Genomic DNA, 12,872 nt, shown 5'->3' with positions numbered 1-12,872 from the left:
CAGAAGGCGGCACGGGCCTCGGAGGCTGACGTCTGCGCACGCGCTCACACGCACGCCCGGCCTGGCCGCAGGTGACCCGCATGGGGTCCGGCCGCCTGCCCACTCGGCCGGGGTCTCCAGCGGCTTGCGCCCGGCCGGGTCGAGCGCGCCACGGTTCCAGCGCCCTCCTCCTTCGCGGAAGTCCCCGGGTGCCCTCCCAGGTGTCCAACCTGCCTGTCCCAGCCGCCGCCTCCCTCCCGAGGTCACGGTGCCCACGGGACCCTGCGGACTGGCACATGGGCCATGCACGTGTCGCCCAGAGGGGCGGGGAGTCACCTAGGCTTAGTAGCCAGAGGTCTTCGAGGCATGCGAGTCTCAGAGACCACGGCCGACGGGGACACACCAGGTGCCTTGAGCATTGCGTCTCCTGCCTGCATTCTCCCTCCCCACCTTTAAATGAGGGGCTTGACCTAGGCCAGACATCGGGCCTTCTCACTGGGCCATATCTCCACACCACTTATTACTTAATATATTTTTTTAAATATCAGATCCACTTTCCCCACCCCTTAAACACGTTTTTTTAGAGAATCATTATATCACTGCCTTAAATGGGAAATCAGTATCACTTGCCATAAATAGAAAGTAAGAGTTAAAATAAGCACAGTGAAAACAAAGCAAGGTTATTAAATTCTGGCTGGAAACCGTGGCCTGCCAAGGCTTGAGATGTGTGCCCTCAGTGAAAAAGGGAGATTGGCAAGGTTTGGAGAGGTGTTAAATACCCATTAGCACCTAACAGATACTTTCTCGTTCACGTATCAGGAGGCTTAAGAGAGAATGTTCTCATTGTGTGATACAGCAAAGGGATGGGATGCTGTGTCTGTGTCCCTCAGTTCCAGATCCCTGGACCTCAGGGATGTCTGCCAGCCTCACCCCCAACCCAGATCTGGCCTCCCTACCTCATGAGAGGCAGCAGGGGTCTGGGAGGGCACCTGAGGGGTCAGCTCCATTGGTTGAGAGACTGGCGTTCAAGTCCTGTCTCTGTAACTACCTAGATATCTGACCCTGGGCCGTCATGAAAAGTCTCTGGGTCCTGGTTGTGCCATCTCTAAAATGGGTATGATATTGATGGGTCCACAGAATGACAGAAGTACTAAAATGGCCTGGGACTTTGAATATGGAAAGTGACTTGCTTTGCTTGTCTCTGTAACATCTTGAGACTCTCCAGGAAAGTTAACCAGAGAGGATGGGGCAGGTGGGGGTGGAGGGTGCAGTACCTGTACTACCTGATTGTGTTTAATGCCCCAATTTAGGCCACAGAGGGGCTAAGGGGATGTGCCCAAAGTCACCTGGTGGCAAGTGGCAGGATTGCAGCCTGGTGCATTTTCCACATCCAGACTTTGCCTCTGGGAACTGGCTTCTGCCCGGGAGGGTTTGTGCTGGGCATGACACACACAGGCTGTGAGCCTTGAGCTGGCAGTGAACTTGGCAGTGGGAGGTGAGCGGGGTGGCACGCTTCACCTGGAAGGCTGGGGTCAGGAAGACTCAGGTCGCTGGGCCAGCTCTGCCACCCCCATCACGGAAATGTAGCAGACGGCCCAAGAACCAATTGCTCCCTGCTTCTGCAGAGTTGTTCAACAGAATGGGTCATGCCCCACTGACCATATCCCAGTCGCGAGGGGAGCTGCATGTGGAGTGAGAACCCTGGGAGGTCCACTTGCCCCAGCCTCTGTCTTCTGCTCCTGCCCTCCCCCACTCCTAGTATGGTAGGGCTCAGTCAATAAGCAAGTACACATAAGGGATCAACTGATGCCCAAGGAAGCTTTGTGTAGCAACAGCACACTTCTTACATGTGCCTATTTTCCCCTTCCCCCCTCCCCACCCACTTGCTTTATCATCCCTCATCAGACCCTTTGTCATAGCTGCCCCCTTCGTCCCTGGGCTCCCTGTCACCCTCTCTCTCCCATATAACCTGTGACCATTTTAGCCCTGTTCTAAAACTGCCACTTCCTGCTCAAGAGTTTTCAAGGGCTCCCCATTGCTTAAGATATAAAATCTTGGGCTGGGTGTGGTGGCTTACGCCTATAATGCCAGCACTTTGGGAGGCCAAGATGGGAGGATCACTTGAGGCCAATAGTTTGAGACCAGCCTGGCCAACATAGCAAAACCCTACTACTAAAAATATAAAATATAATAATTTTATACTAAAAATATAAAAACTACCCAGGCGTGGTGGTGTGCGCCTGTAATTCCAGCTACTCGGGAGGCTGGGACATGAGAATTGCTTGTATCCAGGAGGCAGAGGTTGCAGTGAGCCGAGATCGTGTCACTGTGCTCCAGCCTGGGCGACGGAGCAAGACTCTGTCTCAAAAAAAAAAAAAGATATAAAGTCTAAAAATCTAAATTCCTTATCCTAGCGTACAAGGCCTCCAACCAGGACGTGATTCCCACCATGCCCTGCACTCAACCTCCATTCCAGCAAAATCAAATCACTTCCGGGTCTCTAAAGAAGAGAGGCTATCCCTCCTCTGAGCTTGTGTATGCTGGTTTCTTATCAGGGATACCCTTTTCTCTATATTTACCCATCAAACTCCTACACATTCTTCAAAGCACTGTGTCCACACTTCTCCCCACAAAACTTACTCCCAGCCTTTCTAATGGTGTGAATCTCCTCCTCTGGGCTCCCACAGCACCAAAGCCTGGCTCTTGTGCTGTGGGTAACTGGTCCTCTCTTTAAGCCTCAGTTTCTTGGCCTGTAAAAGTGGGTGTTACAATAGTAGCTGCCTCGTGGAGTTGTTAGGAGAATTAAAATAAACCGCGAAGTGCTTCACACGTAATGGCCTTCACCATGATCACTTCCTTCGTAGCCGGTGTTACTTCCTGCTTCATATTTTGGACACATGCCTCGTCACCCCCATTAGCATGTGAGCTCTTTTGAGTGGGGACCGAGCCTGATTCATCCTTTTATTCTCACATCATTAAGGGCAGCATCTCACACATTATAAGTTTTTAATAAATGCTTATTGAATTGTGTTCAGCCAAACAGTCTCAGAGCAGAAGAAACGTACAAGCTCTCCTTGGACACAGGGAAGGGTGGACAGACACAGTGAAGCAGAGTTTCATTTAGTCCTCCTAACAGCCCCACTTACAGAAGGGGAAACTGAGGTTCAGGGAGACTGTTCAAAACCAGGGAGCTAATGAGAGGCTGAGCTGGGGTCCAAGAGAAATTATTCCAATAGGAAAAAAAGCACACGTCAGGCTGCTTTTCTAGAACAGCAGTTCCTAATGCTGGCGGCGCATTAGAATCACCTAGGGGAGCTTTTAAAAGATACCAAAACCCAGGCTCCCCACTCAGAGATGCTGATTTAATTGCTCTGGAGTTGGGTTTCATCACCACACGGTTTAAAGCTCCCCTAAGTAATTCTAATGTGCACCCAGGGTTGCTAGAGCAGTAATTCTCAAAGTGTGGTCCCTGGACCAGCAGCATCAGCATCATCTGGGACTTGTTGGAAATGCAGAATCTCAGGCCTCACTCTAAGCCGGTGAACCTGAAGCTTTGGGAGTGAGGCCAGGCCACTCCCAGGTTTTAACCAGCCCTCCTGGTGATTCTGATGCAAGCCAAAGTTTGAGAAGCACTGGCCAGAAGATTGAAGTGGGCGATACCATAGAGGTCATGTGGCCCAGCCTTCCTGTTTTGTAGACAAAGAGCTGGGGCTGGGCATGGTGGCTCATGCCCGTAATCCCAGCACTTTGGGAGGCCGAGGCAGGCAGATCGCAAGATCATGAGATCGAGACTACCCTGGCCAACGGGGTGAAACCCTGTCTCTACTAAAAATAGAAAAAATTAGCTGGGCATAATGGCAGGCGCCTGTAGTCCCAGCTACTCGGGAGGCTGAGGCAGCAGAATGGCGTGAACCCTGGAGGCGGAGCTTGCAGTGAGCCAAGATTGCGCCACTGCCCTCCAGCCTGGGCGACAGAGTGAGACTCTGTCTCAAAACAAAACAAAAAAAAAGAGACGGTTTGTGGCTTGACCAAGTTCAACACATGCTCATGACAGGCTCATTCTTTCCTGCTGAATGCACCATCCCAGACTACACAGCCTCTAACTGAGTCTCTTGCCTTGGCAGGCCTGGGCATCTGTGCCAGCCTTGAACTTCATCAGAGGTCAATGGGTCACCAGCTGCATAAGCTCAGCTGGACTGGGGCACTGGGTCAGGTGCCAGTCAGTACAGAGGGCAGATAGCCGGAACAGGCTGGCACCTCATCTGGCATTCAAGGCCTCGCCAAACATCCCTGAAGGCAGACTGGCAATGACATGGGAGGAGGGGTGCCCCACCAGGCCAAAGGTCAACAGGAGCACAGCTGAACCAGCCACACCCTGCCCCCGGTGCATCTGACCATTTCTGCCTCTTGCTGCCCCTCCCCCCACCCACTGAGCCCGATGATCCAAGCAAGCCCCAATTCAGTCAGGAGCCTGGGTTCTAATCCCAACTAAACAGAAGTTTGCTGTGTGACCCTTGAATGGGCCACTTAACGTCTCTGACCCTCATTGCCCGGCATTCTTCCTCCCCTCCTTTATGCTCCAGTCAAAGACACTGACTTGTAGTTCCCTGAGCTTGCCAGGCTCTCTGTACCCTAGGTCTTTGCACATGCTGGAGCCTGTGCCTGAGGGGCTGCTCATCTCTGGATTGCCAGCAGGCTCCTAGCTTTCCTTCTGGAATCAAGCATCACTGCCTCTGGGAAGTCTTGGTTGCTCTCTCTTCTGTGCTCCATGGAGCTGCCTTACAGAAATCTTTTGCTTTTGGATTCAACTCTCACTGTCTGAACTCTTGCTACTCATATCTGAAACTTGGGGTTCCAATAGATTTGGATAATGCATAATCTTTTACTCTCTGAACTTGCTATGTAAACTCTTTTTTTTTTCTTTTTTTTGGAGACAGGGTCTTGCTCTGTAGTTCACACTGGAGTGCAGTGTTGTGATCATGGCTCACTGCAGCCTCAACCTGCTGGGCTCAAGCGATCCTCCCGCCTCAGCCTCCTAAATACCTAGGATTACAGGCATGCACCATCACACCCGGCTAATTTTTAAATTTTTTGTAGAGACAGGGTCTTGCTATGTTGCCCAGGCTGGTCTCAAACTCCTGGGCTCAAGCGAGCTTCCTGCCTCTGCCTCCCAATGTGTTGAAATTAAAGGTGTGAGCCACTGCATCCGGCCAGAGCTTCCTATGTAAACTCTTGATGTCCAGAATCAATATCCAAATAGGTTTGAAAAGCATGTAATAATCTGTCATGGGGTCCTCGCCCTCTTGAGAGGAGAGGTGGTACTTGTCAATCAGTGGGCAGTAAAAGTTGGATGAATGAATAAATAGTGGTCAGTTTCTTCCTCTGTCCAACAAGAATGTTGGGTGCTCTCTGAGACCCATCCGAGTCTACATTTCCAAGCTGGTTTAATCCCACCACGGGTGATTCAGGTGCCTTCCAGCCCATGTGTTGTTTTTATGCAAATACAAGAAAGGTTCCTTTCCCAGGCAGAGGCAGCCGTCTTTAAAGCTCTCAGCTTTGAGGGAAAGCTCTCAGCTTTGAAAGGAAAGGCACAAGCTATTTCCTCAGCTGAGTGCCCTTGCGCAGTAAGCAACCTACACAACCATAGAGGGCAGCCCTTTGTGACCTCATCTAGTCCTTGAGAATGCACCACACAATATTTTTGCAGGGAACTATGATGACTGTGATCAACCAGGTTGGGCCAAGCTGAGTGGGCAGCCAGGAGAGAAAGAGCTGGAGTAGACCAGAGGCTTGCAATCACAATGAAGACCATTTATGGAGCCCCCACTCTTTGCAGGCACTGGGTGGATCCCTGTAATTACATGGACCCATTTTAGCCAGACCACAACCCTATGTGGAGAAGCATTATTAGAGTCATTTGTAGATGAGAAAACTGAGGCTGACAACACCTGAGCAAGGAAATAACAGAGCTTGAACTAAGTCTGATTGATAGCAACAGCTGCCTGGGCTAGGATCTACTCTCGGATACAGCAGCAGCAACCACAGCTGCCTGTGTGTATGAAAATGCTTGTGATCCCCATGGAGGCTACCTGTGAAGCATGCAGGGCAGGGTTCTTGTTTCGGTTTTACAGGTGGCAGAACTGACACTCAGAGATATTCCACAACTTGCCCAAAGTCACTTGACTAGTTAGAAGCAGAGCCTGGACTTAAAGATATCTGGGTGTTTGAACAACTATCCTTTGATCTTTTTTTAAGATGCCCTGTTGTCTTCTTAAGGCTTGGACTGCATCCCTCTTTCTAATGTCATCATCACCATCATTACCATCACTATCACCATCATCCTTATCATCACCATTGCCTTCATCACCATAATCATCACCGTCATCATCACCATCATCATCATCACCATCATCACCATCATCACTCTCATCATCATCCCCGTCATCGCCATCATCATCATCACCATCACCATCATCACTGTCATCATCATCCCCATCATCACCATCATCATCATCACCATCATCACCATCACTCTCATCATCATCCCCATCATCACCATCATCATCATCACCATCATCACCATCTTCACTGTCATCATCATCCCCATCATCACTATCGTCATCATCACCATCATCACTGTCATCATCTTCCCCATCATCACTATCATCATCATCACCATCATCACCATCATCACTGTCATCATCATCCCCATCACCACCATCACCATCATCACTGTCATCATCATCACTATCATCACCATCATCACCACCATCATCATCCCCATCATCACCATCATCACCATCATCACTGTCATCATCATCCCCATCATCACTATCATCATCATCACCATCATCACTGTCATCATCTTCCCCATCATCATCATCACCATCATCACAATCATCACTGTCATCATCATCCCCATCATCACTATCATCATCATCACCATCATCACTGTCATCATCTTCCCCATCATCACCATCATCATCATCACCATCATCACTGTCATCATCATCCCCATCATCACCATCATCATCATCACTGTCATAATCATCACTATCATCACCATCATCACCACCATCATCATCACCATCACATCATCACTATCATCATCATCACTGTCATCAGCATCATCATCACCATCATCAACCTCACCATCATCACCATCATCACCATCGTCACCATCATCATCATCATCACCATCATCATCACCATCATTCCCATCATCACCATCATCATCATTATCACCATTATCATCACCACCATTACCACCACCATCACCACCATCATCATCATCACCATCACCACCATCATCACTATCATTATTACCATCATCACCACCATCATCACCATTACCATCAGCATCATCATCATAGCCACCATCATTGTTGTCATCATCATCATCTCTCAAGCCTATGGACATTTTGCTCCTTTTCAGGTGTTTATTGGGTCCCTTGGCCTGGGCCCAGTGTGGTCCAAATGGAGACACAAAGGCAACACAACTTCCTTCAGCTTTCTCCCTTCAGACAGGATTTGACAGGTGTCTCCTCCATCCTCTATCACATCTGATCCTTCCAACAGCCCTGGGAAACATGCAGAGCAAACTATTATGTGGGAGAGAAGCTGAAGCAGCAAAGGTTCCATGGCAATGGAGGAACAATAGGCCTTCTAGCCTAACATTTACCAACTGCTCTCCTTATGCCAGGCTCCAGCAGGAGAGGCAGGCCCTGTTCTCAGTCTGCTACAAAGTTAACTCATTTAGCTTTCTGAGCAACCATATGAGGAATGTCTTATTATCCCCATTTTCCAGACAAGGAGACTGAGGCTCAGACAGGTGAAGTAACTGGGCAAAAGTCAGTCAGCAATAATTGGTGGAGCTGGGATTCTTAGTCTGTTTTTTGGACTCTGGAGTCAGTGCTCTCTCTGCTACAGGAACCACCTCCCATGCAGCTCCCTGGTGCTAACACCTCCTGTTTCTGACATGGAATCTTCTGTGGGTCCCTTTAACCGGAGGGCACCGAAGACCCTGGGAATTAGCACAACCCTCCGGACTCTGGCAGCAGCTGAGCTGCTGGCCTGACACCTGTTGTCTACAGAGCAGGCACCTGTAAGCCCTCAGTCTAAGAGACACTGGGAGACCAGGCTCCCAGAGGCTTAGCCGAACTCTGTGTGACTTGGTAGCTCAGCCCCAGGATCCACCTCCATTTCTGGTGTTACTACCTGGAAGCAATGGGACAGAGGTGCCTTTGCCCTTGCCTCTTTCTCGGACACCTTATCCCCGCTCCCCATCACCATCGTCCACTCCTTCATTTACCCCTGAGTGCCAGGTGTAGTCAAAAGGACACAAGCTTGGCCACCACACAGACCCAGGTTCAAATCCTGACTCTGCCTCTCACCTTATCTTGGCCTTGGACAAGCTAGTTCTCTCTGAGCCTCAATTGCCCCATCTGTCAAAATGGGCTGTTGTGAGGAGTCATTCACTCCATCATTCAGTCATTCAACAAATACTTACAGAACACTGGGCCGGGAGCCAAGCAGTACTTCGGGGGGTGTGGCACTACCCCAGAGAAGTTTCAGTCCAGCAGAGAAAGCAGAGAACCTAAGGTCTGAGGGATGCATTTGAGTTAACCTGGCTAAGAGACAGGGAGAGTGCATCAAGCAATGGGGACAGTACATACAAAGACCTGGAAGAGAAAGAGCAGCGTGTTTGAAAACACTAAAATAGACCCAGATTGGTGGGAAATCAGAGAGAGGGAATAGAATGCAAGATGAGGCTTGAGAAAAAAGCAGGGACCAGATGCACCCAGCACAGCACTTGGCACACAGTAGGCCCTCAATAAATGGGAGCTGCCTTCCCCTGAGGCCACAGCTGAACCCCAAGCCCCAGGTGCAGGCTGCTGATGATGGAGGACGGGAGTCTATTTCCTCTCTTGATCAGCATCCAGCACTTCTGCTAATGCCACATAATACAGTGGGCTCATTACCTCAGAGTGCTGAGCTGGGGAGACGGGGGGCAGAGGTTTGCCAGCTACCTCTGATCTGCCAGAAATAGAATCCAATGTTCCAGGATGCTAATGACTGTGGCCTTGGTGTATTTCTCTTTCCTTTTAGTGGTCTCCAGTTGAGGGAGTTGTTTGATGAAGAGGAAAGCAGCATAGTGGAAGAGAGGCAGAGTCAGCCGCACCAAACACTGGCTTAAGCCCTAAGCTGATGTATGATGAGTCTCACTCTAGGCACCAAGTGTGTGTCCATGAAGTTGTGCGTAGGTCAAACCTGTGTCATTCACATCTTACTTTTTTTCTAGGCTCCACGATCCCATCAACTTCCGACGGAAGTTTGTCTGCAAATATGGCCACTGACGATGCCTCCCAAGAGATGGAGTTTATTTTCTCTGCGCTGGAGTCTGAGATAATGCAGGACATGCTTTGACCAATAGAATGTGGCAAAAGTGAAGCTGTATCAATTCCAGGCCTGGGCCCCAAGAGGCCTGGAAGTGGCTGGGAGAAGTGGCTCATGCTTGTCATCCCAGTGCTTTGGGAGGCTGAGGTAGGAGATCGTTTCAGTCTATGAGTTTGACACCACCCTGGGCAATAAAACAAGACCCCATCTCTAAAAAAAAATTTTTTTTTAATTAACTGGTTGTGATAGTGTGTACCTGTAGTACTACCTACTCAGAAGGCTGAGGTGGGAGGATCACTTGAGCCTAGGAGTTTGAGGCTGCAGTGAGCTATGGTTGTATCACTGCACTCCAGCCTGGGCAACAGAGCTGAACCCCATCTCAGAAAAAGAAAAAAAAGTGGGGGGTGCCTGGAAGCTTCTGCTTTCACTCTCAGAGTCCAGCCACCACCATGTAAGGAAGTTCAGGCTGTCCTGACAGAGGGAAAGACCATGTGGCAAGAAAGGCCATGTGGAGAAGAACTGACCACCCTTCTAGAACCTTCTAGCCACCAGCTGAATGCAGCTGCCTGCATGTCCAGCCATAATCACGTGGAGCAGGAGCCTTGCCCAGCTTACCACAGAATCATGGGAAATCATAAAAATATTGTTGTTTTACACCTTCAAGTTTTGAAATGCCTGCCTAGTGCAGTGGCTGACGCCTGTAATCCCAGCATTTTGGGAGGCCGAGGTGGGTGGATCACCTGAGGTCAGGAGTTCAGGATTAGCCTGGCCAACATGGTGAAACCCCATCTCTACAAAAAATACAAAAATTAGCCAGGAGTGGTGGCGCATGCCTGTAGTCCCAGCTACTTGGGAGACTGAGGCAGGAGAATTGCTTGAACCTGGGAGGCGGAGGTTGCAGTGAGCCAAGATCATGCCATTACTCTCTAGCCTGGGCCACAGAGCGGGACTCCATCTCCAAAAAAAAAGAAAAAAAAAGTTTTGGGATGCTTCGTTATATCACAAAAGATTACAGAAATAGATACTTTTGCTTTGTTTCTGTCTTGTAACCTTCAGTTTTGACCAAAACATCTGCGAAAGTACAGGTTCATGAAGTTCCGGGAAAAAACCTGCTTATTCTGGGTGAACCACAGACATCCAGGGAGTCATTTTTTCATCCACTTTTTGTTTTCTATCAAATATGCCTTGTCTCTGCTGTCTCAGCCTCGTTCCACCCCAGTAAGTCCTGTGATCTTTGTTAATCCCACTCCTCCCCCAGGATCCTGGCTCAATTTTGGAGAAAACGTACAAGGCCCATGAGTTTCTGACTCCCTTCCAGCATATCCTTAGCATGTGTCCTAAGCAGGGACTTTATGCCTTCTAGATCTTCCAGAAACTACAAGACACATGAATCATTCTCTTGCTGATATCAACCACCATTCATGACACAATGAAGGTGCAGTTGAGCTAAAAGGTTTACTGCCTGCTCTCTTGCAGGGCACGGGGTGGGAGGACACCTGCCCTGGTAGTCCCCAAGGAACCTGGAGGGCTCTCTGGCCCTCCCTGGGACTGGCACACTCCTGTAATCCTGAATTTGACCATTCCACAGATGTGCCTCCAGTAGAGGCAGAAGCCTGATGAGAGAGCAAGCACTGCCAGGCCTCAGATAGGGCACTCCAGATCCAAAGACCCTGCTCCCAGTCTCCCAGCTGAGCTTCATTTGCAAACTGTTCCCTGCCTGGCTCAAACTCACACCCCAGCCCCATGAATACCTGCCTCATGGAATGTTTTGATGGACGAATGGATGGGTAGATAAACCTCATGAGTGAATGGTGGGACAACTGAAGAAATAAATGAAAAGGTAAATGAATGAATGGAGATCAAATGAGTGCTACCATTAATGATTTATAAAACTTGCAAGGTCAACAGGCCCTGCCTAGATCCAGATACACTTCAACCACAACTTCTGCCTCTCTGCCAAATGGTGGGGCCATCTCACTCTCTGAGAACCAAAACAAGTCTCCTAGCCACTTTCTCCGCTCCTTCTAAGGCTGCATCAATAAGGATTAGGATTAGTCAACTGCAAGCCACAGAAAATCCCAAATAAAAGTAGATTAAACCAATTTACTTTTCGCTCAGGTAAATTTCTCACTCAGCTAAATGAATTCTGAAGGTGAGATGACTTGTGCTTCACAGGGTCAGAGACCCAGGCTGCTTCTAGCTTTGTGTGCCAGAATTCTGGGGGTGTGGCCTCATCCTCACAGTCCAAGATGGCTGCTTAAGTCCACCCATCACTTCTCAATCCAGTGAGCAGAGGAAAGGGCAGCAGAGGGGACACCCTTTTTCTCTAAGGATACTTCCTGGAAATTGGCCAGAACTGAGTCACATAGCCACACTGGACTGCAAAGGAAGCTGGGAAATGTGGCCTTTACTCTAAGTGACCTCACACCCAGCTAAATTTAGGGTTCTGTTATTAAGGAAATAGAGTAGAATTTATACTAGGGGTCATCCAGTAGGCTCTGCCACACAACAGCTAAAGGAGCCATCTTATTGGGGGCCTACCTCAGCCCACATTCTGACCTGGTGCCCCTTTTTTGTTTTTGTTTGTTTGTTTGTTTTTCATTTGCATGTGTGTGTATGTGTGTGTGTGTTTGAGACAGAGTCTCACTCTGTCACCCAGGCTGGAGTGCAGTGGTGCGATCTCAGCTCACTGCAACCTCCACCTCCTGGGTTCAAGTGATTCTCCTACCTTAGCCTCCTGAGTAGCTGGGATTACAGGGGCCTGCCACCATGCCCCAATAATTTTTTGTATTTAGTAGAGACAGGTTTCTCCATGTTGGCCAGGCTGGTCTGGAACTCCTGCCCTCAGGTGATCCACCCTTCTAGGCCTCCCAAAGTGCTGGGATTACAGGTGTAAGCCACCATGCCCAGCCCCGGTGACCCATTTTTGTCTGTCTGCTATGAGCATCTTAGAGGCAGGAGGATCATCGTAATCATGTGCGTATTCTCAGAATCCAGAGTAGGTTCTGGCACATAATAGGTGCTTATTCATTCAGTAAACGGAAACGTATTTAAGCACCTACTATGTGCTGGGCATGGATCTAGGTGCTGAGAATAGAATGGTGGACAACAGAGACAAAACCCTGCTCTCAAGGAGCTGATGTTCTAGAGGGAAGAGGTAATTAATCAAATAGCTATAAAACAGAATATAATACAGTAAATAGCATATAATAACAATATAAAGTCAGGGAGTGATTGGTTCTGTGAAGAAAAATGGTGCAGGCTCAGGTGTGTGAGAGGGTAATGGGGGAGCTGTTGGGGACAGGTGGTCAGGGAGGTGACACTGAAACAGAGCGAAGCAAGGGTTGGGCCAGGTGGGCATGGCAGTAGGAAGAACATCCCAGGCAGAGGAACAGCAAGTGCAGATGCCCCAGAGGGCCTGTGCTTGGCGTGTTCAAGGAAAAGCAACAACACGCCTAAGAATGTGAGCTAGTCATGAAAGAAGTGAAAGAAAGAAT

Source organism: Pan troglodytes, chromosome 23 (genome assembly GCF_028858775.2).
Source record: "Pan troglodytes isolate AG18354 chromosome 23, NHGRI_mPanTro3-v2.0_pri, whole genome shotgun sequence".
NCBI lineage: Eukaryota > Metazoa > Chordata > Mammalia > Primates > Hominidae > Pan > Pan troglodytes.
The sequence above is the reverse complement of the archived record's forward strand: the minus strand, read 5'-3'. Positions refer to the sequence as shown.